The following is an 11,597-nucleotide window of genomic DNA, read 5'->3' on the forward strand; positions in this document are numbered from 1 at the left end:
AGAGAGAGAGAACAAGATTATGAGGTTTCTCTCTCTTCCTAGAATGAATGAGGAAGAAGTTAGCTGGCAGTAAACCTACAAAGAAGTGGTCTTAAAATGAAGCGGGTGCTCTGACTGGCAGAAAAGAGAGGCAGACAGAACTAGGTATCCTTGGTGACCTCATGAAGCTCAGTGTCTGTCACACAACTTTGAAGCCCATCCTACCTGTGAGCTTCCACGCAGGGAAGACCATGAAGTTCCTTAAGCTTTCAGCTGGATCAAGTTGGCTTATTTGTTAATTGCAGCTAAAAGCATCTCACTGGATGCAGTACCCTCTCCCAGAGGCAGCCTGGCATCAGGGAGCCCAGCACCCTGAGTATCCCACTGAGCTCCAAGGAAATAGTAATATCTGCCTCACCAGCCCCACATTGCCCCATCTTCCCCAATGGCTGTTTACTGACTTTACTGCATCAAATCTATTGAGGTTTTTGTTGTTGTTGTTGTTTTAACTTCGCAGGGAAGGCTGTTCTATGGTGCTGTGAGTCATCCTAGGAAGCAGCAGCCCTAGTGCTAAGGCAGGATGCTGATCAGTCTGTTCCAGTGCCCACGCCCCTCTCTCCTCCCCCGCAAAGGGCAGTTTTCCTCTGGAACCCATGCACATGCAATTTATTTCTAACTGCTCCAGCAGGTTCCAATCCTGTTGCTTGCTGCTTCTAGTTATTCACTTGGAATCAGAGCTGCTGGAAAGTCAAAATTAGCCTCATTCTACCAGCATGAAATAGAAACACAGAGGCAGTCCCTTGGCTTTAGGGAGGCAAGAAGCTAGAATTTTTCTCATATCTCAGTGAATACTGGAGCTGAGGGTTACATGGGTCTTTGATTACACAGTCATTTGGAAATTCTGCAAGTTGGAAGCAGCAAAGTCCTCGACTTCCTGTAAAGAAGAGGCAGCAGAAGCCTTCCAGAGGAGGGACACAGGGCAGCCATCTGGTTGGAAGTCATCACACTTACATAAGTTGTCTGTTCACTTAGGAGGGGGAGCAGGCAGGCTGCAAGGGAGGGAGTGTGAATGACCCTAAGCCATGCTTGTCACCACGCATTAATCATGTTTTTTATCTTCTGTATTTTAGAAAGCTTTGACATCCTGAGGCCTTGCTAATCCTGGAGAGACTCCCCTCCCAGAGCTAGCTAATTTCTAGAGATAGTAAACAACATGCCTGCCAACATATCTTTCATGTACAAACCAACCAATCCAAAACCTGTATCCCCAACCACCTCCTTTATCTAACTCTCACATACAAAGCCCACATTTCCCTTTCCCTAAATCACCCCAGGACCAAGTAACAGGCAACTAGAGACCATGCCTATAGCCCAGAACCCTTCTCTTGGGAACTGTAAGTAATGAACTCTTCTTTCAAGGCATGTTTCTCTATGTCTGTCATCTTCCCATACCTAATTAAAACAAAATCCCAGACCCTTTGTTTGTTTTTATTTTTTGTTTGTTTGTTTTAGACACAGGGTCTCACTCTGTCACCCAGGCTGGAGTACAGTGGCATGATCATAGCTCACTGCAGCCTCGACCTCCTGGACTCAAGTGATCCTCCTGCCTCAGCCTTCTGAGCAGCTGGGACTACAGGCACATGCCACCACACCTGGCTAATTATTTTTTTTTAGAGCTAGGCCCTCACTATTTTGCCCAGGCTGCTGGTCTTGAACTCCTGGTGTCAAGCCTCAGGCCCCTAAAGTGCTGAAAGTACAGGTGTGAGCCACCATGCCTGGCCCCAGGTACATTTTAAAAGCCACCACCACCTATCTTAGGTCGTTTCTACCACACTGCAAAGTAGAAACTATTAGCTCCGTGGCCGGGCGCGGTGGCTCAAGCCTGTAATCCCAGCACTTTGGGAGGCCGAGGTGGGTGGATCACGAGGTCAAGAGATCGAGACCATCCTGGTCAACATGGTGAAACCCCGCCTCTACTAAAACTACAAAAAATTAGCTGGGCATGGTGGTGCGTGCCTGTAGTCCCAGCTACTCAGGAGGCTGAGGCAGGAGAATTGCCTGAACCCAGGAGGCAGAGGTTGCGGTGAGCCGAGATCGCGCCATTGCACTCCAGCCTGGGTAACAAGAGCGAAACTCCGACTCAAAAAAAAAAAAAAGAAACTATTAGCTCCATGTTACCAGTGAGAAAGTGAAGCTTGGTAGGCTAAGTAACTTGCTGATGTTGGTTGACAAGGAAATACTGCTAAGGGTGACACAGCAGACTTCTTTTTATAGAGATACAAGAAATTTTAAAGATATTGGTGTGTGGTGGGGGAGTTGGATACTGGTGATCAAAAGTAAAATAAGTTTTTTTTATTTTAGAAGGGAAATGTATTAGGCTTAGTTAGTGGACATGAAACATGCTGTGAGTATATTCAAAGGCGACATTGGGGAAACCTAACATAATAACTAGAAAATAACTGATGGCGCTACTACATCAAATCTCTCAAGTTTTTGTTTACATTCCTTCAACCTCAAGAGGAGGTAAGCCAAGATGGAATTCAGCCACGTGGGGCAGAATGTCCAGCTGAGACTGAACTCTGCCACCTGCTCCCTGTCTAGGGTATCCCAGATACAAGACGTGCTGTCCCCAGCACGTTAATGATATAGTGAGAAAAGCCACATGCAAGAAGTTGATAGTACTGGCCGGGTGCAGTGGCTCACACTTGCAATCCCAGCACTTTGGGAGACCGAGGCGGGCAGATCACGAGGTCAGGAGATCAAGACCATCCTGGCTAACACAGTGTAACCCTGTCTCTACTACACTTTTCAAAAGAAGGCATTTATGCAGCCAACAAACATATGAAAAAATGTTCATCATCACTGGTCATTAGAGAAATGCAAATCAAAACCACATTGAGATACCATCTCACACCAGTTAGAATGGCAATCATTAAAAAAATCTGGAGACAACAGATGCTGCAGAGGATGTGGAGAAATAGGAACGATTTTACACTGTTGGTGGGAGTGTAAATTAGTTCAACCATTGTGGAAGACAGTGTGGCAATTCCTCAAGGATCTAGAAATAGAAATACCATTTGACCCAGCAATCCCACTATTGGGTATATACCCAAAGGATTATAAATCATTCTACTATAAAGACACATGCACACATATGTTCATTGTGAAACTGTTTACAATAGCAAAGACTTGGAACCAATCCAAATGCCCATCAATGATAAAGAAAATATGGTACATATACACCATGAAATACTATGCAGCCATAAAAAAGGATGAGTTCATGTCCTTTGCAGGGACACGGATGAAGCTAGAAACTATCATTCTCAGCAAACTGGCACAAGAGCAGAAAAACAAACACCACATATTCTCACTCATAAATGGGTGTTGAACAATGAGAACACACGGACACAGGAAGGGGAGCATCACACACCAGGGCCTGTTGGGGGATGGGCAGGGCTAGGAGAAATGCCTAATATAGATGACGGGGGAATGGATGCAGCAAACCACCATAGCATGTGTATACCTATGTAACAATCCTGCACGATCTGCACATGTGCTCCGGAACTTAAAATATAATTTAAAAAATGAAAAAAATACAAAATATTAGCCAGGCATGGTGCCACCTGCCTGTAATCCCAGCTACTCAGGAGGCTGAGGCAGGAGAATCGCTTGAACCCAGGAGGCGGAGGTTGCAGTAAGCTGAGATTGCACCACTGCACTCCAGCCTGGGCAACAGAGTGAGACTCTGTTTCAAAAAGAAAAAAGGAAGTTAATAATCCTTAGAGGAAGAGCAACATGTGACCTTACTCCTTGCTACTCAAAGTTTGGTCTGTGGACCAGCAGCATTAGCAGCAACTGGGAACTCATTAGAAATGCAGAATCTCAGACTCCATTGCAGACTTCCTGAATCTGCATGTTAACAAGATCCCTGGATAATTCACATACATGTTGCAATTTTTAAAGTTCTGGCCTTTGTAGTTCCACCCTTAGGAATGAGGGTAGTTGCGGAAATGATTCAGATGTGGATGAAGGATGAGATCAGGCAGAAATGGTCTTTAATAAATTAAAGGGCTGGTGCTGAGACTGTACACTTGGTAGTTTGTGGGTACTGACCTGATGTAGCTCCCACTGCTTTGGTCATAGGTAGGTTATCAGAGTATTGCCAATTTGAGCTGTATAATTACTTGTCATGGGAGCTGTCCTATGCTCTGTAGGAGGTTTAATAGCATCCCTGGACTCCATGCACTAGATGCCAGGAGTGCTCGCCATCCCCTTTCACCCCATGCCCCAACCCCTAGTTATGACAACCAAAGTTATCTCCACCCATTGCCAAATTCTCTGAGGCAGGCAGAAGGGAAAGGGTATGTGTGCAAAATCACCCCCCTCAATGGAGAACAACTGAGTTAGATAAAGCAAGTTTCATGAATTCATGTTGCCTCACCTGTTCTACCTGGGACCATCAGTTATGGGAGAAGACCCCAGGACTCGGAGATAGCGGAATTTGTGTGTGGTCAGGGTGTGAATTTGCTGCTGCAATTATATTCCAGCTCTCTGCCGCCACCAGAAGAGAGGAGAGCCCCCAAAGGGATGGAAGGAAGATCAACAATAGTTTAGTGGGAAGCCAGGATAAAAAGTCATTTCTCTGGCTTCTGAGCCCATGTTCCTTCCATTGCACCATGCCACTCCAAGTCACTAGTAGTGGGAAGTACTCTGGACCACGAGCTATGAGATGTAGGTGTTGAGGCCAGCTCAGTCCCTAATCAGCTATTTGTTTCTGGATAAGTCACTTCTATCTATGGGCCTCAGTTTCCTCCTTCAGGTTGGCCAAGATACAGTATTACCCTTCCAGTTTCATCATTCAATGAAGATACTAGAAATGATAAGAGCCATATCTATCAACTTCACAAGGCTAAATTCCTTAGTGGAAAACAGATATAGACAAGATAGAGCTTGCTGATCTTCCGCTCCCAGCTAGGCTGATAAGAGACAAGTCCCCAGGAGGATCAAACAGCCCAAGAGGGAAGTCCCACCATTTAATAACCTGCTCCAAAGGAGAAAACTGGTGGTGTGAGCAAGTCTCAATCAAGGCAGATATTACTTTCATCTGAAACAGGGGAATGTGCATGGATGGTTGCCCAAGACCTTCCCAGGATGGATGTTCCATGACTCTAAGGCTGTTGAAACGACTCCTCTCCTAGGACATTCAGATGGAGAACACTGAGTCTCAGTAAGTGAATGACTCTCAAGGCTAGAGTTCTCTTCAAATTATTTTCCAGAACTTAAATAAAACTGGGTCTTTTCTAGGCCTGTCTCAGCCCAGGGATGCATCCAAAGAAACCCAAATCCATTTCCTTAATGCTTTGGAAAGAAACAAGTCCATATAGAAGTTCTCTTGATTAGGAAGCAAAAGGGAAGTTATATCACATGGCACATACCAAGGCTGCCTAAAAATAATTTACATTCTCTCCTGCTAAACCCTCTCCTCAATATACCTTCTAACCTATCTTCTGCCACGGCCAACCTGGCCTTTACACCAGTTATTTTTACCTCTGTTCCCTCCCCAGCTAGCCTGTCATATGCAGAGCCTTCTGGATTGCCCCCAGCTTCTACCATTTTCCTTTCTACTACTCACCCTGAATAGCACCACAAAATCCCTGCAACTGGCTCTATCCATGAGAAACAGATTTGTTGCATGAATCACAAAACTAAAATTATCAGTGGCTTCACCGCTCAAGGTCTTAGTCTCACATATCAGAAGTCTGGGAGTTATTAATTCAGGGTTTGTGTGGTAGTTCCCTTATACCTTCCACTCTTTCTCCTACCACATCTAGGAGCGGTCTCTGTTACCAGGCCTAAGATGGCTGCTGCAGCACCAGTTGCAATGTATGTTACCAGCCTCGGAAATGAGGCAAGGGGATGAGAGGGCACACAGCACTCCTTTAAGGACAATTTCCAGAGTTTTGCTAATATTTAAAATGTAGAAAAATGAAAAGGCTTTCCATCTTATAGTAAAAACAAGAAAAATATGGACACGATAGCTATGCTTTTCTATGAGTCTAGCAAAGAGTAAATGATGTAAGCCTTGATGAACTGAATTCCAGAAAATAATAAGACCTTCATAGGTAAACAGAGGGCCATGGCAGCTTTCTTACCTGAGAAGGGATGGGAGCTGCTTTGGATCCATGGGGCATGTTACACAGACAGAGATTTTCCAGCAATGAGGAGGAATCACCTTAGCCTTAGCTGACTATGTACCAATCAAGGTCATTCCCTGGTACAGAACCAGCGATATTCTCTATTGAGTAAGGTTTGATGACCTTACTCAAAACTGGGAGCTGGTAGAACAGGCCACATTAATGGTGGCCTCTGCAACTATTGTTCAGCCTAAAACCACTAGAAGTCAGTCAGATTGGCAGTAGAAAGGAAAACTGAATGTGGATAAGACAAGGACAAACTGGAATCACAAGGATGCACTGGGACCCACGAAGACAGTGAAACCTATAAGGACAAACTGGAATCCACATCTGTCACTCACTCTTTCCAAAGTTAATCCTGTGGATCATCTATTGAAAAAGCTAACATGCTTTATTTTAACACATGCAGTTGACCCACAACTCAGAGAAGATGAAAGGGATCTTCCAGGAAATAGAGAATCTAGGGGGCAGGTGCTGCTATTAGTATTCCTGGTACTCCCACTGACCTTCAGAATACAAAATAATATAGCTGCAGCTTCATTTCTATCTTCCAAGTTTTGTACAAAATGTCTCTTATGGCCTGAACTATTCCAGAAGCACAGGAAAGGAAACTCTGGAAAACATAGCTTCAGTTCAGCCAAATTAGTGAAATATAGAGCTATCACAGACTGTGGGCTGGCAGGACAGGGTGGAACCTGGAAGAGTACCCATTGCAAAAATAAATTACCCAGAGAAGTAATTCTCCCCCTGCCAAAAATTTTGCCAAGAAAGGAGTCATGAAGTAAGGACAGGTAGGCAGAGATAAAACTCTTAGTTCCACTCAACTTCATGGTGATTGAATTTTGGGGTCCTGAAGAGTTGAATGCAAAGTGAATCGAAAATGGCTGAAACTGCAATCCAGCCTCCCCTGAGTCAAACATTGACTCCCCCCCCAACCCCATAAGACAGAGGATTGAGTCTGCACTCTCTGGAAAACAAACAAAATATATTATGCTTCAGTCTCCACAATACCTAATTATGAAACATGCAGCTAATGCCCTTTTTGGCCTTAGCCCACCTGCACCCAGGTGAATTTAAAAAAGCAAGAAAGAAACATGCAAAAAAGCAAGAACATATAACCAAATCAGGAAAATCAATAGTCAATAAAAGCAGATCCACAGACTAATTGTTGGAGTTGACAGACAAGAAATTTAAATCAACTGTTATAAATATGTTAAGTTGTGGGAAAAGAGGAATATAATGGCTGAATAGATAGATAATTTCAAGATAAAAATGGAAAAAAATAAAAGTTAAAAAAGAACCAAATAGAAATTCTAGAACTGAAAAATAATAATACATTATGGGATTTATGACAAATTTAAAAGTTAAATATAACCACAATAGCACAAAATATGGGAGGGGAATAAAAGTTCTTACATTTTTCATAAACTCAAGGTAACTGTGATAAATTAAGGGTACATAATCCCTAGTAAAACTGTTATGAAAGTATTAACAGATAGCTAAAAGCCAAATAGAATATATGACATAAAATATAAAGTATACTTGCTTAATTCAGAAGAAGACAGAAAAGAAGGAACAAAAAAACAGAACATAAAGGAAAAAATTTAAAAATGGTAAACTTCAACACAAACATATCAATAATTGTATTATATGTAAATGGATTAAACATTCCTGTTAAAAAGTTGAGCCTCAGACTAGATACAAAAAGCAAGACCAGGCTATATGCTGCCTACTAGAGACAAACTTTAAATACAAACATAAATGTAAAAAGATAGGAAAAATATACCATGTAAAAATTAATAAAGATGCTTAAGTGGCTACAATAATATTAAACAAAGTAGACTTTATAATAAAAATATTACCAGAGTTAAAGATAGAATTAATGATTTTTAAAAAGTCATAACAATCTTCAATGCATATGTACCTAATAATTTCAAAATGCATATGGCAGAAATTAACAGAACTAAAAGGTAGAAAGAGACAAATCTAAAAGTATAAAAGGATATTTTCACATCATATTCTCCAAAATAGGTAGACAAAATATCAGTAGAAACATATAAAATCTAAATAACACTATTAATCAACTTGGCCTAATTCTCATTTACAAAATATACTAAGCCATAATACAAAAAATGTTAAATGACCAAAGTAATTTATATGATTTGCTAATCAAATGTAAATTACAAATCGATAATTTAAAAATTTAGAATATTTTTAAATCTTTAGAAACTAAGCAATACTCTTCTAAGCAATCCGTAAGTCAATAAAGAAATCACGAGAGGGCTCTCTGCTCCTCCTGTGCGACAAACAGCCACATCTTGTCTCCCATCACCAGCCACATCCCTGAGACACCATGGGGAAGGTGAAGGTCGGAGTCAACGGATTTGGTGGTATTGGGCGCCTGGTCACCAGGGCTGCTTTTAACTCTGGTAGAGTGGATATTGTCGCCATCAATGATCCCTTCATTGACCTCAACTACATGGTCTACATGTTCCAGTATGATTCCACCTATGGCAAATTCCATGGCACCATCAAGGCTGAGAATGGAAAGCTTGTCATCAATGGAAATCCCATCGCCATCTTCCAGAAGCGAGATCCCTCCAAAATCAAGTGGGGCGATGCTGGCACTGAGTACATGGTGGAGTCCACTGGTGTCTTCACCACCATGGAGAAGGCTGGGGCTCACTTGCAGTGGTGAGCCAAAAGGGTCATCATCTCTGCCCCCTCTGCTGATGCCCCCATGATCGTGATGGGCATGAACCATGAGAAGTATGACAACAGCCTCAAGATCGTCAGCAATGCTTCCTGCACCACCAACTGCTTAGAGCCCCTGGCCAAGGTCCCAAGGTCATCCATGACAACTTTGGTATCATGGAAGGACTCATGACCACAGTCTACGCCATCACTGCCACCCAGAAGACTGTGGATGGCCCCTCTGGAAACTGTGGTGTGATGGCCACAGGGCTCTCCAGAACATCATCTCTGCCTCTACTGGTGCTGCCAAGGCCATGGGCAAGGTCATTCCTGCCTGAGCTGAATGGGAAGCTCACTGGCATGGCCTTCCACGTCCCTACTGCTGACGTGTCAGTGATGGACCTGACCTGCTGTCTGGAAAAACCTGCCAAATATGACAACATCAAGAAGGTGATGAAGCAGGCGTTGGAGGGCCCCCTCAAGGACATCCTGGGCTTCACTGAGCACCAGGTAGTGTCCTCTGACTTCAACAGCGACACCCACTCTTCCACCTTCGATGCTGGGGCTAGCATTGCCCCCAACGACCACTTTGTCAAGCTCGTTTCTTGGTATGACAATGAATTTGGCTACAGTACAGTGTGGTGGACCTCATGTCCCACATGGCCACCAAGGAGTAACACCCCTGGACCACAAGCCCCAGCAAGAGCACGAGAGGAAGAGAGGCCCTCACTGCTGGGGAGTCCCTGCCACGCTGAGTCCCCCACCACACTGAATTGCTCCTCCTCACAGTTTCCATGCAGACCCCTTGAAGAGGGAAGCGCCTAGGGAGCACCACCTTGTCATGTACCATCAATAAAGTCCGCTGTGCTCAGCCAAAAAGAAAAAAAGAAATCACAAGAGAAACTGAAAATAGTTCTAATGCATAATAATGAAAACACCACCTCTCAAAATCTATGGTATATAGCTGAAGCAGTCTTAGAAATTTATATACCTAACTGCTTATAGTATAGAAAAAAGATTTCAAATAATAATCTAAGCCTCTAATTTTAGAAGCTAGAAAAATAAGAGCAAAAGTGCAAATAAGTAAATAGAAGAAAATTAAAAGTAGAAATTGATGAAATGGAAAACACATGAGAGAGAATATCAGTAAGACCAAAAGCTGATTCTTTGACTAGATTAATAAAATTGATCAACCTTAGCAAAGATAATCAAGAAAAAAAGAGAAAATTACCAATATTACAAATGAAAAAAGCATTACTATAGATCCTATGTACACTAAAAGGATAATAAAGTAATAATATTGATAACCTTGTGTCAAATTTTTACTTTTTAGATTAAATGGACACATTCCTTGTAAAATACAACTTATCAAAACTGACATAAAAAATAGAAAATCTGAAGAGCCATATATCTGTCCCAAAAAATGAAGTTGTAATTGAAAACCTTCCCACAAAGAAAACTACAAGCCCAGATTGCTTCCCAGGTAAATTTTCTTCAAGGAAAAAATATTTAAGGAAGAAATAATATCACTCATACAAAAATTATTCCATAAAATAGAAGAAGAAGGAACATTTACTAAGTTATTTTTATGGGGTCCGTATAACCTTGTTACTAAAACAAAGACATCATAAGAAAAGACCATCACAGACTAATATCCCTCATGAATATGGACGCAAAGATCCTTAATAAAATTTTATCAGTATATAAAAGGGATAACACATTATGACTAAGTGGGGTTTATTTCAGGAATACATCAATTTAACAAATAAAAATAACGAATCAATGCAATGCAAATTTTCGTATTTTTAGTAGAGACAGGGTTTTGCTATGTTGGCCAGGCTAGTCTTGAACTCCTAACCTCAAGCAATCTACCCGCCTCATCCTCCCAAAGTGTTGAGATTACAGGCATGAGCCACCATGCCTGGCCTAAATTATCTTTCTTTGAGGGAGGTGGGCTGCAAGAAGATTTCAAATAATTGTAATTTAATTAATAATTATTTTTGTTGTTTTTTGAGACAAGGTCTCACTCTGTCCCCCAGGCTGAAGTACAGTGGCACAATCATAGCTCACTGCAGCCTCAACCTCCCAGACTCAAGATATCTTCCCACTTCAGCCACCTGCATAGCTGGGACTACAGGCACGCACCACCACAACACACTAATTTATTAGAAAAATTGTTTGTAGAGATGGGGTCTCACTATGTTGCCCATGTTGGTCTCAAACTCCTGAGTTCAAGCGATCCTCCCACCTCAGCCTCCCAAAGTGCTAGGATTACAGGCGTGTAATTTAATAATTATTCTAATTCTGTCATGCTACCTTCTGTAATTTTTTACTGTTTACCTTTCCTTACTGTAATCAGGCAAGACCATTGTTTCTGCAATGACCATAACCTTGAGAATCTGCCAAGGGCACGTTGAGTGACAAATGGAAAGGGGCGTGAAGGTAGGACGGTAGCAAGACTGGGAAGGAAAATGAAACAGCCTTGAAAGTGTGAATGAAAACCTGCACAGGAACCCCAGCATGTGTGACATTTGCCATCTTCCAGTCAGAAGGAGCCACCTCCTTTGTGTTTAAAACCCAACTTCACTTCCTTTGGGGGCCATGCAGAATTTAGTGTTATGGGTCTATCAGTAGATTTATCAATACAGGCCCTATCCTGTATTGATAGATTCAGCAAGAGTAGCACTCCCAGTCTCATGAAGCCTTTAGTCCCTGCAAAGGTGGTACTGG

The 11,597-nt window shown here is 42.3% G+C and overlaps 1 pseudogene across 1 annotated transcript; it reads left to right on the forward strand.

Annotated features, from left to right (window-relative positions):
* The first annotated feature begins 8,439 nt into the window (after nt 1-8,439).
* LOC116554014 lies at nt 8,440-9,732 on the forward strand (annotated as a pseudogene). Its single transcript, XR_004270012.1, has one exon. The product of XR_004270012.1 is annotated as a glyceraldehyde-3-phosphate dehydrogenase pseudogene (transcript).
* Nucleotides 9,733-11,597: the final 1,865 nt, after the last annotated feature.

Source organism: Sapajus apella, unplaced genomic scaffold, assembly GCF_009761245.1.
Source record: "Sapajus apella isolate SASKATOON/1434 unplaced genomic scaffold, GSC_monkey_1.0 scaffold13, whole genome shotgun sequence".
In the NCBI taxonomy this organism is placed as follows: Eukaryota; Metazoa; Chordata; class Mammalia; order Primates; family Cebidae; genus Sapajus; species Sapajus apella.